General features: G+C 43.9%; 1 protein-coding gene across 2 annotated transcripts in view; it reads right to left on the bottom strand.

The window, feature by feature from the left end:
* LOC126284826 (flotillin-2) overlaps positions 1 to 15,767 on the bottom strand; it is a 357,637-nt gene that overhangs the window by 194,488 nt on the left and 147,382 nt on the right. The window contains exon 1 of one of the 2 annotated variants that reach the window (XM_049984047.1): positions 9,546 to 9,831. The exons of the other annotated variant lie outside the window; for it this stretch is intronic. The gene's annotated coding sequence lies outside the window, so the exon portion shown is untranslated. Of the gene's footprint in view, positions 1 to 9,545; positions 9,832 to 15,767 lie in introns of those variants that run through there. 2 annotated transcript variants of the gene reach the window in all.

The raw sequence follows: 15,767 nt of genomic DNA, 5'->3' as shown, positions 1-15,767 counted from the left end.
CTGTACTTTCTACGCAGCGTCAACCGCTGTCTGGGAAGTATACTAACACAAATGGCTCACGCTTCGCTCAACCCGTGCCAAAATGGTACTTTTTCTATGTGCTTGGCCATCTGGATCTCTCACTTCATTTCTGGCGAGGCTCTGCACACTCCACAAATCTGGACAAACTCGCTGATGACGAGAAGGCGCGGCCCCCTTTTCAGTGGCGCCACTTAGGCCAACTTGTTCTTTACCTGCATACATACTGTGCCAACTTCTGTGAAGTGCACGGTACTCGTAGATGGTACTGATTACTGCTCCAAGTATTAAGGTTTCTTCCCGTACCAACCGCATCTGGCGCGGGAAGGAAGAGTGAGTAAAGGTCTCGGAGCACGCTGTAATCGTACAGGATGTTCTAAAATTCCCCCACATACGCACGTCTAAGACTAGAGAGACTAAGCAGACAATATTCTGAATTGAAACCTCGTTCCGGAAATGAACCGTTTCTGTGCTACACCCGTTTGAAAACGTGTTTGCTTGGTACGGTATCAGATAGAGTATATAATGGTAAGACAGAGATTTAGGAACCAGGTTTTCAATTGTAAGACATTTCCAGGGGCAGATGTGGACTCTGACCACAATTTATTAGTTATGACCTGTAGATTAAAACTGAAGAAACTGCAAAAAGGTGGGAATTTAAGGAGATGGAACCTGGATAATCTGAAAGAACTAGAGCTTGTACAGAGTTTCAGGAGGAGCATAAGGGAATAACTGACAGGAATGGGGGAAAAGAAATACAGTAGAAGAAGAATGGGTAGCTTTGAGGGATGAAATAGTGAAGACAGCAGAGGATCAAGCAGGTAAAAAGACGAAGGCTAGTAGAAATCCTTGGGTAACAGAAGAAATAATTGATGAAAGGAGAAAATATAAAAATGCAGTAAATGAAGCAGGCAAAAAGGAATACAAACGTCTCAAAAATGAGATCTACAGGAAGTGCAAAATGGCTAAGCAGGGATGGCTAGAGGACAAATGTAAGGATGTAGAGGCTTATCTCACTAGGGGTAAGATAGATACTGCCTACAGGAAAATTAAAGAGACCTTTGGAGATAAGAGAACCACTTGTATGAACATCAAGAGCTCAGATGGAAACCCAGTTCTAAGCAAAGAAGGGAAAGCAGAAAGGTGGAAGGAGTATATAGAGGGTCTATACAAGGGCGATGTACTTGGGGGACAATATTTTGGAAATGGAACAGGATGTAGATGAACATGAAATGGGAGATACGATACTGCTTGAAGAGTTGGACAAAGCACTGAAAGACCTGAGTCGAAACAAGACCCCTGGAGTAGACAACATTCCATTGAAACTACTGACGGCCTTGGGAGAGCCAGTCCTGACAAAGCTCTACTATCTGGTGAGCAAGATGTATGAAACAGGCGAAATACCCTCAGACTTCAAGAAGAATATAATAATTCCAATCCCAAAGCAACCAGGTGTTGACAGATGTGAAAATTACCGAACTATCAGTTTAATAAGTCACAGCTGCAAAATACTAACACGAATTCTTTACAGACGAATAGAAAAACTAGTAGAAGCCGACCTCAAGGAAGGTCAGTTTGGATTCCGTAGAAACACTGGAACACGTGAGGCAATACTGACCTTACGACTTATCTTAGAAGAAAGATTAAGGAAAGGCAAACCTACGTTTCTAGCATTTGTAGACTTAGAGAAAGATTTTGACAATGTTGACTGGAATACTCTCTTTCAAATTCTAAAGGTGGTAGGGGTCAAATACAGGGAGCGAAAGGCTGTTTACAATTTGTACAGAAACCAGATGGCAGTTATAAGAGTCGACGGGCATGAAAGGGAAGAATGGTTGTGAAGGGAGTGAGACAGGGCTGTAGCCTATCCCCGATGTTATTCAATCTGCACATTGGGCAAGCAGTAAAGGAAACAAAAGGAAAATTTGGAGTAGGTATTAAAATCTACGGAGAAGGAATAAAAACTTTGAGGTTCGCCGATGACACTGTAATTCTGTCAGAGACAGCAAAGGACTTTGAAGAGCTGTTGAATGGAATGGACTGTGTCTTGAAAGGAGGATATAAGATGAACATCAACAAAAGCAAAACGAGGATAATGGAATGTAGTCGAATTAAGTCGGGTGATGCTGAGGGAATTAGATTAGGAAATGAGACACTTAAAGTAGGAAAGGTGTTTTGCTATTGGGGGAGCAAAATAACTGATGATGGTCAAAATAGAGAGGATATTAAATGTAGACTGGCAATGGCAAGGAAAGCGTTTCTGAAGAAGAGAAATTTGTGAACATCAAGTATAGATTTAAGTGTCAGGAAGTCATTTCTGAAAGTATTTGTATGGAGTGTAGCCATGTATGGAAGTGAAACATGGACGATAAATAGCTTGGACAAGAAGAGAATAGAAGCTTTCGAAATGTGGTGCTACAGAAGAATGCTGAAGATTAGATGGGTAGATCACATAACTAATGAGGATGTATTGAATAGAACTGGGGAGGAATTTGTGGCACAAGTTGACCAGAAGTAGGGATCGGTTGATGGGACATGTTCTGAGGCATCAAGGGATCACTAATTTAGTACTGGAGAGCAGCGTGGAGGGTAAAAATCGTAGAGGGAGACCAAGAGGTGAACACACTAAGCAGATTCAGAAGGATGTAGGTTGCAGTAGGTACTGGGAGATGAAGAAGCTTGCACAGGATAGAGCAGCGTGTAGAGCTGCATCAAACCAGTCTCAGGACTGAGACCACAACAACAACAACAGGTACGTAAGCAACATGATAGCCTTGGTGGGGATAGGGGAGGGGGGGGGGTTGCTTACGTTGGATGGACTGATTCATTTGACGTCAGTCTGGTTGCTCTTGTAGGTTGGCGGGTTCTCTTCTACGTGATGCAGTACGGCCTCTTCTAAATAGGGTTTGCCGATCTCCTTAGAGCACCACAGACACGTCTGCTAGTGGCGAAGGAACCTTTCTCTCAAAGCCGTTGCGTAATTGTGGCGAAAAGGATATGCGATGGTGTCGGACGTTGTCAATAACGATCTAGATAAAGGCGACTAGCACCTCTTCCATTACTGTGTGCTTCGCCATACAAAAGGATTGCGTCGACGTATTCTGCAAACGTGTACTCAACGACATTGTTCTAACACCCACAGAGAAGTGAAGGGGGCTGGAACCCGGTCGGAGAGGAAGGGCCGACGTCAAATAACATCATCCGATCCGAAGTAACCACCCCTCACCATGACTACCCTGTTGCATACCTAGTAAACGTTACCTGTGGCACGGAAACGGTACATTTCCGTAGATGTGTTCCGATTCATAGCATTGTCTACTCAGTCCGCACTAGAAGTCCTGGATATCAGACTTCGCGGACCCTACGAGAAGGACGCCTAGGGGGCAGAGAAAAATGCCTCTAGACACTTCAATTGATATTAGTTTTTGAAACTTCGTATGGAGGCTTCCGTGGGACGATTGCCGACTGCCTGGAGTCACTCGTGCCGCCCTTAATTGCATTCGTTCAGTATTCTGTATCAGTCATATTTAGTATGTGTTCCACACATTTGAGAAATACTACTAGTTCGGGCACCAAAGTGTTGTATAAACAGTCTACTCTGTACAGTGACTACATCTTCTTCACTATTTTACGTACGATTGAGCCTATGTGATCATTCCACTTCATACCCATACAAATTCTTACACCCACGTATTTATCTGATTTGACTAAATCAAATAGTGACTCACTAAAATTTTAGTTATACGATACTACTTTTCTTTTTTCGTACAGTGCAAAATTCATGAACATTTAAAGGAATTGCCAATGTAAAACTACTGTAGGCTGTCCTAAGTAAGCGTAGAATACGGTGGCATTCCTGGTAGCCTTGGCCAGTTAAGGTCGTACCCGCGTTACCTGTAAGTTAGGTAAGTTGCATACCTATTGGGCGTTACCTCATATCGATCGCTTTTTTTTCGTATGCGAACCGTGTCTTGATTGTCCTAGAAATCGCAGCGGTAGACTGTCTGGAAACTGGGTGAGGATGTATAAAGGCCCGTGTGAACTACATAGTTATCCTCCTGTCGGATTCTCAAAAATATACAGTAGTTATAGAAAAACTGTAATTGTCAATATTTAATTCACGTTTTATTGGAAAACTGTCGATTTGTAATGTGAAACAGAGGGAAATAAAAAAAAAAGCAATGCAGATTTATGATATAGTGCTAGAAAGCGAAATTTCCTCTATATGTAACAGGAAACTCTTGGTTTTTTTATCATGATGGAGAACGTATTGAGTACAAAACGCAACAATAATTACATAGAGTTTTGTGTTTGTGCATGTAAACTGTACTTGCATCAAAAGTAATTTCTTTGGTTACATAAAGGCGCAAAAGTTACGCGATCAACTGATTTTTATTACTTACAAATTGCAATTGACATTCTGTAAGCATATAAAATACATAGTCGACTGACGCCGAATGGTGTGTGGCACTAATTACGTGTACAACAGAGAACCAAACAAAGAAAGACAAGTCGTCGGCTCCCAGTTTCTCTCTTACACATTCACTTATGTATCTTTCCCTAACAGTGCTACCAATACTACTAGATAATCCTACCACTTACTAGGTCATTATGTGCTCTACCAGAACTACCAAACCATAATTTTGGTAGAGCGCAAGTCTAGTTACTATTAGCATTGTCTGTAAGGTCATTGATATGCAACATGAACAGCAAGGGTCCCCAGAAACTATTCTGGAGCACACCTGAGTTACTCCTACGTCTGTCGATACCTCTCTCCCCATTCAATATATCATGCCGCGTCCTCTCTACACAGGAATTCTCAAGAGAGCCACAAATTTTATTTGATATCCCGTATAATCGTACTTTTGTTAATAATCTTTCGTATGGTACAAAGGCAAAGCCTTTTCGGAGGTCGAGAAGTACTGTATCCACGTGGTTACCTTGAGTCATGGTTTTCAGGATGTCATCCGAGTAATACGGAAGTTAGGTTTCTCATGGTCGATGATTTTCGGTATCCACGCTGTGGCTGGGAAGGAAGAGCTCATTCTGTTGAAGATGCTTCGTTATGTTTGAGCTCAGAATATTTTCTAGGATTCTACAACAGTTAGATGTCAATGAAAATGGACGGTAGCCCCTGGATGTCAAGAAGATTGGACGGAATTTTTGATTGGTCGTATGCTGCTGTTCTTGTACACGGGTACGGCCTGTGCTCTCTTCCGATCACTGGGCACAATTTCTTTGTGCACGATATCTACAGTATAACACGGGAATTAACTCAGCTGCATATTACTATGGATAGTGCTGTGACGTCGTTGCTGGCGCCCCTTACGCTTCGCTGGTTCTCTGCAACATTCGGAGCTGACTGCGCCTTTTCCGAGACAAAGTACTGACTGCCTCGCTGCTTCCTTCACCGACGCCCAAGGCCGCCGTCCACGGGCCTTTTTGCGAAGCGAGGGCAGTCATCGTTCAGGTTTGCGTGGATCGGTAGTGAACATTCGAGTCGCAAGACAAGAAGATTAACGCTTTGCAGATGTTAACAAAATACCAGTTTGGATGTTTTCTGTCTAATTGTACGGCAACGATGAGCGGTTCCTTCGCGGAGGGTGAGCGCAATTACACACTAAATCAGTAGACAAATGAGTGTAGTCATTCTTAGTAGCGTTACTTCGCGGGATACATTATTATTTGAACAGTAAGGTGAGTGTAAGCAAAGTACTCGTAAAAATTGAAAATTAGTGGATATAGGTTCAACCTTTTATGCAAAACACTGTTTTTTGTTGTTACCCATAAAAGTTTCGGCACCTCCGTGGTTTTTGTTTATTGGACAACTGTGAAACTGAAAATATTTTAGGTTGTAACTGACCCAACGAAATGAGGCCTAAAGACAGTGTCTGTTAGTAATTTGATTTTACATTATATGGTTTTGCAGGGCATCTGTATGGTGTCCTTCACTGGTAGCTTGCCATCTGCAAACCAAACGAAGTAAATGTGAATTTTACCAGTGAGTTAACTTATTTCTTGATTTTTTAAAAACGTGATTTTGGTGTGGCAACACGTTTTGTGCACACATCTGCTATTACTTACGTTCTATTGTGACTGATCTTTCTTCTCTCTCGTTCCAAAGGCACTACACGTACATATGAAATGTACTTCGCGTATTTTTGGTTTTAAAATCGCCTTACACTTCGCAAAACGCGGACCGAGAAAGAAGAAATACCAATCACAACAAAACGTGAGTAATAACAAATGTGTACACAGAACATGTTGTCACACAAAACTCACGTTGTTAAAAAAATTAAGGGATAGGTTAACTCGCTGATAAAATTCACATTTACATCGTTTGCAGATGACAAGCTATCAGTGCAGAACACCACACACAGATGGTCCTGCAAAACCATATGACGTAAAACCAAGGTACGAACAAAAGCTATTTTTAGGTCTCATTTTTTTAAGATCAGTTACAGCCTAAAATATGTTCACTTTCAAAGATGTCCAATAAACAAAACTCATTAATGATGGCACAGAGGGGCTGAAACATGTTCGGGTAACAAGAAACAACAACGTTTTGCATAAAAGGCGGAACCTATATCCAACAATCTTAACTGCAAACAAGGAAGAAATACAAGAACTGCAAATCCAAAAGATGAATTGAAAGTTAAGTTTTCATACAGGGACGCGATAACAGGCCCCTTGGATTACCGTTCCCGCTGCCTGGGTAGTATGCTAACATAAATGGCTGATAGCTAACCCAACCCGCCCAAAAGGTTTTTTTGTTGTTTTTTTCCTGGTGGCTTGGCCATCTAAAGCTTAAAAGTCTGTCAGAATTCAACAGGCTCCAAGCACTATGGGACTTAACATCGGAGGTCATCAGTCCTGACTAACCTAAGGACATCACGCACATCGATGCCCGAGGCAGGTTGCAGGCAGCAGCGCGGTTCCGGTCTGAAGCGCCTAGAGCCGCTCGGCCACAGCGGCCGGCCCACTTCTGTCACTTTCATTTCTGGCCAAGCCCAGCATGTGCCATAAATTTAAATGAAATCGGAGATGACGTGTGGGCTCGGCCCCCTACTCAGTGGAGCCTCTTAGGCCAACCTCTTCTTTGTCTACATTGGTACTCTGCAAACTACCGTGATGTGCGTGGTAGGGGGTACTTGTATTGCACCAAATATTAGGCTTTCTTCTCGTACCAATAATTTGAAAAAGCAATACGGGAACGGCCATTTTCATTGGGTTAGTGGAACTCAGTTTAAATGCTGATACGCAAATGGTTTGTGAGGTGACAATTCACGTAGCACGTCACGGGTAGATCAATTGCCTTAACGTACCCTCTGTTACGTAGCTAATCATGTGCATTTTGTATATTGTTAATTTGTTACTTATTTCGTGTACGAAGAAAGTGCTGCTGTAGACAGCCGACGTACGACGGTACCGCCGTCTGGTGGTGGACGTGTGTTTTCCGGCCTGACGCTAGAGTAAACAGCGAGAGCGAGATGGCCAGCAGAAGCGTCAACTGAAGGCGCAAAAGAAACAAAAAAGTTGTTGAAATACGTAATGATGTTGTTCTAATGGTTCGAGATGGTTTTAATATGGTCTTGATGGACGCTGTCAGTTTGCCTGGTAGATTATGTAACAGACTGGATAACTGGCCGAGACAGCTCCGCGGATAGTGGGGTCTAACATTACGAGCCCGCGAGTCAACTATCCAGTTTGACTTTGCGGTAGTTTGGGGTTCTGCAGCGTATTGTGTATAGTGAAAAATTTTGTCACCTTGTTCTGAGCTATTAGACGCGCTGGGGCGTAACGACGTGCTTTGTGAATTTAGGTGGAATTTAGCCAAAAATTGTCGGTTTGAGAAGGTGTCATTTGGCGCATTATGGTCTGGTATTGATTTACGAATCGGTTTGGCTGTGATTGGGTTTCAACTACCTTAGAATACTCTAAGGGAGTTGAGTAGTTTTTGGTGTTTTTATTTGATGGTAAAAAGAACCTCGAGTACATTAAGTAGACCCAAAGTCAACCTTACTGTTTAGCAGTATCCACTCTGTTGTGACTACGGAACGTAACAGTTGTGAGATACTTATTCAACACCCCAACAGAAAATGTGATGAAGTCGCGAGCGAATACTATAAGATTTTAACTGCAGCGCTAACGGCGTCATTATTCTCGTAAAAGAACCAGGTGTCGAGGGGCTCAGTTTAGGAAGACGCCGGTGCGACTCTGTATAGAAAGGCGCCACCGCCAGAGGTGGCTGAGCTTTGCTTTCAAATACTATATAAAGTGGTGGTGGCAACAGCTTTTTATTTTTGAATTGAAAAAAATTTACACTAGTGTCTTGGGGAACTCGGGTCCCCGTACAGAGTTTCTTGTGTGATATTCATTTGTCTAAAATGAAGCCTCGTGTAGAAGCATCATACGAGAGAAAACAAACAGAAAAGAAAAAAATTAATCTGTTACAGTAAGAAGTAAAGTATCGCGCGAAGTGATCAATGATAGTAGAAAACTTTGATAAGAGACTAATGAGTAAAACGTGCTCCAAAGATGTGAGCTTCACAAGAGAGAGTAGTCGCTCTTTGTTTTACGATATTAATCTTCAAATGAAACCATAAAGCAAATGCCCGATAAAAAGATATTTAAAGCGTAAATACTATATTGAACGGTGACAAGAAATAAATATGACAAGCAAATCGAATGAAAAGTTGTCGTTTAATACGCTAAGCAAAAGATGCTCAAACATCAGTCGTATGCGGTGTTATTTTTACAATATCTATTTAGAAAACGACATGATGCTTGAACATTAGATTTACCCCGGACGAAGACAGAAGGGATGTATGAATTCCGCCACGGAGGGTAGGTGGAAAGGGGGAGGGGCATCCAGCCACGTACTCTAACATTTCCTCAACCCCACAACAATGTTGAACGCGTAGTCGAACGGGACTAGGCGACGATCGTGGTGGTGGTGGTGGTGGTGATGATGATGAATAATGGTTCAAATGGCTCTGAGCACTATGGGACTCAACTGCTGAGGTCATCAGTCCCCTAGAACTCAGAACTACTTAAACCTAATTAACCTAAGGACATCACACATATCTATGTCCGAGCCAGGATTCGGACCTGCGACCGTAGCGGTCGCGCAGTTCCAGACTGTAGCGCCTAGAACCGCTAGGCCTCAACGGCCGGCTGATGAAGAATAATAAGCACGGCTGTGTCCAACCATTGTTAGGGAGTGTGTTACTTACGAAGGAAATGATTTCAGCTGCTATCCTTTCAAAGCGACCTTGTCATTTGCGGCAGCAAGGTCAAGTCTCAAACAAGAATCAGCCTAACATAGCGGGTGGGAGGTTAAAAAATTCTGTATAACACCTGCGAGACAGTGCGTCAGGTCCTGGAGCATTGTTTTAATTTCTGCGGTTTGAACTGTTTCTCGGCGCCACTGCTAACTTATGTATAGCTACGACAGCCGACCTGGCGGAGCGAGAAGTCGGCTGCGGCAGTACTGGCAGTGCGCCTCGGTCAGGCTGGGCACGCACCTCCTGACGTGGAAGACGGTGGCGGTGACTGTGACGGCGACGGTGAGCGCCGGCAGGCTGACCATGGAGAGCGGGAGCGACATGGCGCGTCCGCGTGCGCGCTCTGACGTGCCGTGCCGGGCCGTGCCGCTGGCGAGTGCCGCCGCGCCGCCAGCGCCAGACTGGCTGGCCTGCTGGCTGTTGCACAGCCGGCCGCCGTTCTCCCGTCTCCAGGCCGCGTCGCGTCGCCTGGCGTGGCCGCGAGGTGGGGGCACTTCGCGGAACGAACTCGCTTCGCTTCCTCCGCTGCTCTGTTGCTGCAGACGCGACGCGCCAGAGGCCAGGCTGGCCGCAATCTCCCGCGCACCGGTCTTCCCGTCTCACAGCGAGGCAGCCGCCCCTTATCTAATACAGATTCACCGAATTTCCACCCACCTCGCACCAACTGGAGCGCGCATACTGGTTTGGCCAATCTTTCTGTTGGCTACCGAGTCATGTTAGAGCAGATATGCTACGTACTCATTCTAAATCAATACTCCGCAAGGCATCAGACGGTGAGTGGCGGAGGGCGCTTCAGGTACCACTAACTGGAGCTTTCCCCTGCGAATGGTGCGTGGAGAGAATGATTGTCGGTAAGTCTCTGTATTAGCTCTAACTTCTCGATTTTTCTCGTCGTGGTCATTTCGCAAGACGTATGTCGGAGGAAGTAATATGCTGTCCGACTCTTACCGGAAATTACTCTCTCGAAATTTCGACACTGAAGTTGTCCGTGATGCACAAAGCCTCGCGCTGAGCATCTCTGTACCGCTTTCGTGCCAACCAAACTGTTCTGGGACGAAACGCGCCACTCTTCGTTACATTTCCTCTCTCTCTCTCTCTCTCTCTCTCTCTCTCTCCCTCTCCCTCTCGCATCAGTCCTACTTCATAAGGTTTCCAGACTGATGAATAATGCTCATGAATCGGTTGAACAAGCGTGCTATAAGCCACTTCTTTCATGAATGAGTTACATTTCCTTAATATTTTCTTAATAATCTCAGTCTGGAATCTATTTTTCCTAGTATTTGTTTTCTGTTGTCATTTCACGAAACATACCTCTAGATAATTACTAATAGATATTTTATAGTAGATACCGTTTCCACCAATTTTTCACCAATAAGAAGTGTATTTCTTTTCGTATGCATGCACAACATGTTAATTTCCTTACGTTAAGTGTCAACTGGCAAATCCTGCGCCATTCCTCAACCTGCTGTAGTCATTCTGCAAATAGGTTCCGTCTTCTGCCGTTGCTACTCCCTTATGGACAACGCATCATCTACGGACAGTCTAAAGAGCATCTGACGCTTTATACTAGATCATTTATATGAATTGTAAACAGCAACGGTAGTATCGCACTTCCTTATGGTACTCCAAAGATTACCTTTCATCAGTCGATTTTGTTCCGCTAAGAGCGACGTGTTGAATTCTGTCTGCAAGCAAGTGCAGTCGCAGAACTGGTCCGATACTCAGTAAGCTCGTATTTGTTTCACTAAACGGTGTTGCGGAATGGTGTCAAATGCCGTGCTGACGTCAAGGAACACGGCGTCAACCTGAGCGTTGTTTTCTACACCGCTACAGAGGGAGCTGACCGTAACAAGATCTGTGTCTGCGAAATCCACGTTGAGTTTTACAGCGCAGATTTTCGTTCTCCAAAAACGTCATAATTCTTTAGCATAAAACATGTTCCAAACAGATTAACGTCAACGATATAGGTCTACAATTATGTGCATCTGTCCTACGACTCTTCTTCAAAACTGGAATGACCTGTGCTTCGTTGCTCGAGCGAGGTACAGCGAACTGCTACTGCAAGGGGAACGAATTCTTTCGCATAACCTTCGTAGGCTCTTATAGGTACCTCATCTCCTCAAGATGTCTTCGCACTACTAAGCAATTGCAGTTCCCTTTCTAGTCTGCGATCGATTATCTTAATATCTGCCACTTCGACGTTCCTACGCTGATTGAAAGGAGGCAGTCTATTACTATACACGGTGAAACAATGTCATAATACCGAATTGAGTATTTAGGCCTCTTGTCTGTAAAGTAACATATTATTATGTACTTCCAACACTCTACTGACTTTCACACGTAAAATATGGAATGCTTGTTGCAAGAGTACAAGTCGGGGCCGGTTTAAGGCTCATAATGCTTAAGACATACCGGCACGATACTAAGCGAAGGCGCAGGAAACATTACGGAAAAGACCTCCCAAATATTTCGGCCTGCAGATACAAGGCCGCCAACTTGTATCAATCTAGAATAAAAAAAATTACACAGGTGTCTAAATAGAAACAAGAATCTTAGGACAGGACACACTGAAGCACCCTCAACAAGAGTCTGCCAACAGTTAATCCTACACACTCCTAAGCAACAGCCAAATATTCTCACACAATTGGTCATGAGTTTGATAAATGTTCAGGCCATCCAGGATTTTAGCGACAAATATTAGAGCTATATCATGACTAAAACCTACCCAACTGTTGCTACGAAATATAAAATCAAAGTGAACCCCTTCTCATCCTTGTGAGAAGTGTGTGGTATTGCAGCGAACACTTCTGTGGCCACCGCTTACGTTTGACGCCAACGTACAATAACCACTGCCAGACTCCCAGAACTAGCAGTGGGTAGTATATAAGGAGTTTTGCGAGGGGGAGGGGGGGGGGGGGAGGAAGCGCAAAACACTGCAGTAGTTGTCTTAATGCGGAAACAGAACAATTTATCTGACGTCCAAATGGGCAAGATCATTGGCTTTCGGGCCAATGCTGGAAGCATTTCAAATGTCTAAGTTTGTAAACTGTTGGCGTGCCGCCATGGTTAAAGTATATCGTGGATGGCAGAACTGCGCCACTCAAAAGCAACTGTGGTGAACAACGGATCACAGATGACAGGGGCGAACGACGGCTGATTATACACAGGCGAACAGACCTGCAGTTGTTGAACAACAGACCATTAAGATGAACCAAAGGGTTCTAACGGTGTCTCCTCGACCACCGTTCAGTGGACGTCGGTGCGTATCAGCTCGGCCAGCAGACGCCTGGTTCGTGCACCGATGCTGCCGGCTCATCATCGGCGACGAAGTCTGGAATTTGCGTGGTCAGTGCCGCAACTGGACATCCAATCCACTGAGTGGCGACAGGCGGCCTTTGCAGATGACGTGTGTCACTTGGCGTGTAACACCTGAAAACAAATACCCAACAACAACAACAACCCTAAGTCTCCAGGCCGGAAGAGGGAGTGTTATAGTCTGGAGAATGACTTCGTGCCGTTCCCTGGGTGATCTCGTCACTCTGGAGGGCACAGTGGATCAACACAATTATGTTTCTATCCTTGGGGCCAATGTCCACACCAAAATGCAGTTGGTCTTTCGTCAACACAGTGGCATCTACCAGCAGAACAATGCAACGTGTCACACAAGTGGCAGTGTACACGCGTGGTTCGAAGAGCGGCAGGACGAGTTCACCGTACTGCCCTGGCCACCAAACTCCGCGGATTTAATCCCAGCTGAGAATCTGTGCGACCTCCTCGACACGGATATTCACGCCACGGATCTCCAACCGAGAAACTCAGCGCAGGCTGCCGCGGCGCTGCAGCCGGCGTCGCCGCACATCCCTGTCGCTGCGCTCCACATCTCTGGCTTCCATCCCGCACGTCTTGCACAGGCCGCGCTGGAAAAGGTGCTTACTGAGGCCTTTGACAGGAGCTCACATTAATGAGACTGCACGAAAACGTTTAGTATTACGAACTAGGCAAGCAAAAAGCTTTCCGTTATCACGATAATCGCCAAAAATAAAAAAACGTAAACCGAATTTTGCGACTAGATTCGAAATTTTTCCGTGATGCTTAACACAACGCTTTTTCGCGGATTACTGCACGCTTCACCATTTTTTCTCACCAAACTCAAGAGTAATGACTTACAGTAATTTACCGGCTGTTCGTCTTTTCAACACTGGAGCCTTAACCCTCATCTAGGAACTAGATATGGACCGTCAGTCGACAATTATCTGCGTATGATTCTCGAGGAAGGTTAAGAAAGGAAGGCGACGATGAAGAATACGCATTAATCAGTAAAATAATCATTTGATGAAACAAAAGGCTTGAGAAAACCATTTTAAATTACGAAGGGAAAGACTTAAAATGCAGGCTGTTTTAAAATCACATACCAAAATGCAGCAAAGTCAAATCACTGTTAGGTATAACTGTCTTTTTTTCCTTTTTAAAATTTTATTTATCATTATTATTATTATTATTAAGCGTAACAAAAGGAAATGGCATGTTTTGCATATGCATAAAACTTTATAAAATCTTGTAATTCTTATTTCAGTTCGGTAAAGGATTTAGTACAAAAATATTCCCTGCAGCGCCCCAGTTCTGCAAGTATTCATTCTGTAAATGTATTATTTTACTTTCGTGTAACAGGAGACGACAGCAACTTGATTTTGGAGTCTTTAGCTAATATAATGAACAGTTATTCAAGGCACTAAAATTGCTCACCACAGGTGACTAGGATTCATTCACTGTATACGAATAATAAATCACTCCATCATAAAACTGAAAAAAATAATATTTTCGATGCGTAGCAACTTAGACTATTTATGCACTGAAACTGCTAAAGTGGCCAAGGTGTTCTTACTCTTTCTTTCTCATTATTATTAAACGAAGAAACAGCGATTGAAACTTTATTGTTAACAGTCACAACTCATTTTATTTTATTTCCACTACTGGTCTCAAATGTTTAAACCTCCATAGTTTGGTGGATTTACATAACAAGTGCGTGTTGTGTTAACAACTTGGAGGTAATCTGTGGCACGGTCTGCAGTGGTCACACGCTCCTCTTCCTGTCCTGTTACATCATGTACACTTTGCTCTCCCTTTTTTGCTCTCCCTGCATCATTTACAGAGCTGACTCCTCCGCGGACACCCTGTGCTTCCGAGTGTAGTACAACCCGTCAAAGGTGTATACTTGGGTTACAATCTTAACTTACGTCGGTCTTCTATTATTAAAATATTGTGGGATGCTCGGGTTTCAAAATGAACAGCATGACCCTAAGTTTTGGAAGACTGGGCATGGTCAAGTTCGTGAAATACGTGACATAAGTTTCAAGGTAAAATATTCTTTGTCTCGATGGCACTTTTATATGAGGATATCCGGCGGCGACTGATCAGGAAATCATCTTCAGATCGTTGAGGTCTCACTGTAACGAGGTTTAACTGATCTGAAGACGATTACCTCATCAGTCGAAACCCGGTCATTCTTGAATAAATTTGCGATCAAAACAAATATAATTTTATGACACTAAGTGCATTATGAACAGCTGTAATGTAACATACCTCATGGAAGTATAGGAGCATTGATTAAATCGGAGTGAACAAAGTCGGCCAAAAGAGACCACAAGGAGGATATAATAACTATCGCGAGGAAAGCACTTAAATAGAAGTAGAACTACAACACGAATTACAGTTTATTTACTTCGACACAACTGGCCTCCGTGTTCACTTAGATCAGTGATAGAAACTTATTCCAGTTGCAGCACCTTCCTCTCCACACTGCGATCAAAAACTCTGCTTTCCAGTTATTTAGTATAAGTCCTCTCCATGCGTTAGAATGCCTCTCTGTTTTCCAGCAAATCACACTCATCTAACTTAGACGAAACGGTTCGGTTAATTATTTTTGTGTCGGTATGATGGTTACTCGCTGCCCCGGGCTGTGCTCAATTGCTGGCGCTGCAGCTCCTTCATTCTGTCGTCAGCAGCGCATACCTTCGGCAACGGTCCCATTTTCTATCCCCTGTCCAAGACGTCCTATCCACTCCTCATGGCAACCCCACTACCATCATCCCGTCCTTGAGCAGTTAACAGTTCGACAGTCCTTAAACCGAACGACTGGCTGCCTTGGCACTGTTAATAACTATCTTCTAGGATTGCTGCACATATTCTATTTCAGTGCAAAACTGTGAAGACATCATCCTTGGATGGCTCGATAAACGGCTGCGCTAAGCAGGCTGGAACATCTGCAAGCCCACTTTCCCAGCTTATCTGCGAGTTGCTGTGGACACGGCAACCTGCAAGAAACACCCACATCTCGTTTCCACTTTCCGTCGAACGTTACCTTCCGAATTTCCGAGGCACTAATCGCTTCGTCTTCAGAACAGAAAAACTGACGGATTGCAAACTCGCTGTAATGCAGTCCTGAGGGTAACATATGATCTAGCT

This window comes from Schistocerca gregaria, chromosome 8 (genome assembly GCF_023897955.1).
Source record: "Schistocerca gregaria isolate iqSchGreg1 chromosome 8, iqSchGreg1.2, whole genome shotgun sequence".
Taxonomy (NCBI): domain Eukaryota; kingdom Metazoa; phylum Arthropoda; class Insecta; order Orthoptera; family Acrididae; genus Schistocerca; species Schistocerca gregaria.
This window is presented reverse-complemented; position numbering and strand designations above follow the sequence as displayed.